This window comes from Nicotiana tabacum, chromosome 15 (genome assembly GCF_000715075.1).
Source record: "Nicotiana tabacum cultivar K326 chromosome 15, ASM71507v2, whole genome shotgun sequence".
Lineage (NCBI taxonomy): Eukaryota > Viridiplantae > Streptophyta > Magnoliopsida > Solanales > Solanaceae > Nicotiana > Nicotiana tabacum.
The window spans coordinates 89,188,863-89,191,645 of NC_134094.1; the positions used below are offsets into that span (position 1 = coordinate 89,188,863).

At 43.9% G+C, this 2,783-nt stretch overlaps 1 non-coding gene across 1 annotated transcript; it reads right to left on the reverse strand.

The window, feature by feature from the left end:
* Positions 1-442: 442 nt before the first annotated feature.
* Positions 443-549, reverse strand: LOC142170032 (small nucleolar RNA R71). The gene has a single exon (XR_012699651.1). It is a non-coding gene; the product is annotated as a small nucleolar RNA R71 (small nucleolar RNA).
* Between the last annotated feature and the right edge of the window lie 2,234 nt (positions 550-2,783).

The window sequence follows — 2,783 nt, forward strand, 5'->3', positions numbered from 1 at the left end:
GACGATGTCAATGTAAATAATCAGAAAGATCGTGTTGACCCAAACAATGGAGTGGTGGCACCTCTTGTGCCGGAAGCTGCTCTTTATAATTGGGCACAACTAACTGCTGATAACCTGGCCACTGCCATTGTTGTTCCTCAGATACAAGAGGAGACATTCCAGATTACCAACAACATGCTGCACCTGTTGCAGAATAAGGGACTGTTCTCCGGGGTCATACATTGAAGACCCACAACAACATCTGAAGAACTTCCTATCAATTTGTGTGACTCAAAGACAGCCGAATGTGACTCTTGAAACAATTAAGCTATTACTATTCCCATTCTCAGTGACTGGAGAGGCTCAAACTTGGCTGAATTCACTCCCAATAAACTCCATTGCTACTTGGGAAGAATTAGTCAAGCAGTTCTTAAACAAGTTTTATCCTCCCAACAAGACTGCAAGGCAAATTGATGAGATATTGCAGTTCAGGCAGAAACCGACTGAGACCTTGCAAGAAACCTGGGAGAGGTTTAAGGGTATGTTAGTGAAGTGTCCACACCATGGCATTCCAGACTAGATGTTGGGACAGAGATTCTACATGGGTTTGGCAAACAGTTTGAAGGCCAATGTAGATGCTTTAGCTGGGGGTGAATTTTTGAGCAAAACGTTCACAGAGTGCAAGATTCTTCTCGACAAGATGGCTCAAAATTCAGGCTGGATGACTAGAGGTATGACACACCAATAGTGCATTCTGTTTCTCTTGACCCAAACAATTCCAATGCAGAGAACATGGCCACTCTCATGACCCAGATGAGCTTACTGAGAAAGAAAATTGATGAGATGGGTACAAAGCAAGTGCACATTGTTGATACAACAAATGGAGGCTTGTGCACTCCTTGCATAAACCAGTCATATGTGTGCTCGTGGAGTGGAGAGAACGACAACCAGGGCTTCAGAGAAGACATGAATTATGTCAACAATTTCGTAGGTCAGAGGCAAGGTGGGCATCAATGGGGACCAGTACCAAACCAACAGTACAAGCCAAACCAGCCACAACACAACCCCAATCGAGGAAGCACACGACCACAAGGCCAAGTCGTGCCTTATCAAAGGCAATAAGGCTATAATCAGCGGCATCAGCAACGGTTGGCCTACCAACCACCTCATCAACAGCAGGACAACAACATAACAGAAATCAAGGGCATGCTGCAACAACTCATTGGAACAAATGGTAAGATGCAAGAAAAGTTAGCAACACATGATTCGGCAATCAAAGGCATTGAAACTTAATTGGGACATTTGTCTATGGCCTTGCACAATCACCCACAAGGAACATTGCTTGCAAATACGAATATTAACCCAAAGGAATAGAACCCAAATCAGCTAATGGCAGTGAGTCTCAGGAATGTAAAAGATTTAGACAGAGAGCAAGAAGTTGCTCAATCTAGGAGAGAGACTACGCCAACTACTCCAGTTATATTAGAGGCAGATGAGTCAGCAGAGCTCACCGAGGTTGTAATTGAATAAGCACAGGTTGACAAGGGTAAGGAGAAGGAAGGTGAACAACTCTTAGAACATGTGGTAGAAAAAGCTTCCAACAAAGAAAAGACACCAAGCAGTGGGCAGAGGTTGACTCATGCAGAATTCCCTCAGAGATTGGCAAAACAAAAGAAAGATGATCAATACAGGAAATTCATGTAAATGCTTCGACAAATTCAATTGAATATTCCACTGATGGATGCTTTGAGGGAAATGTCAGGGTATGCAAAAATGATGAAGGATCTGATGTCGCAACAATTTGACTTCCAGGACCGGTCCACTGTAACTCTGACGCAGACCTGTAGCGGTAGTGACAAGACCTATGGCTCAAAAAGTGTCTGATCCAGGTAGTTTCACTATTCCATGCACCATTGGGAGTTACGCTTTTGCTAAAGCATTGTGTGACTTGGGGGCCAGTATAAACTTGATGCCCTTGGAAATCTATACAAAACTGGGCATTGGCAGAGCTAGACCGGCCTCAATGTTGTTGCAACTGGCTAATCGTACAGTCAAAAGACCGATAGGTATTCTTGATGATGTGCTTGTTCAAGTGGGGAAGTTTGTATTCCCTGCAGACTTCGTTATTCTTGACTGTCAAGTGGATAAAGAGATACCCATCATTTTAGGAAGGCCGTTCTTAGCCACTAGGAGTGCATTGATTGATTGTGAGACTGGATAGTTGAAAATGAGGTTGAACAATGAAGAAATAATATTCAACGTTCAACAATCCATGAGGAGACCCAGCGAATTTGCAAATTGCTCGCTAGTGGAGGTCGTGGATATGATACTGCAAGAGGAGGATGAGACCCTTAATGTCGGGGATCTGCTAGATGCCTGTTTGATGAATTTGGAAGAGATGGATGGTGAAGGGATGGCAGAGTGGGTCATGGCTCCCGGGGGTGAAGGGTTATGGAAAAGGGAACCTCAGTTCGAGCCCCTAAGCTTAGAAGAAAAAGCAACACCACATGCAAAACCATCAATAGAGGAGCCACCACAGTTGGACCTGAAACTACTTCCAGCTCTCCTCAAGTACGCTTTCTTAGGGCCTAATTCTACTTTTCCTGTTATTATATCATCTCGTTTGCTAGTTGTAAAGGTAGATCAACTCTTTCAGGTGTTACAAGAATGTAAGACTGCCATTGGTTGGGCCATGAAAGACATAAAGGGTATCAGCCCAGCCTTTTGTATGCACAAGATTCTCTTGGAAGAGGGGCACAAACCTTCTAGAGAGCATCAACGAAGGCTGAACCCGAATATGAAAG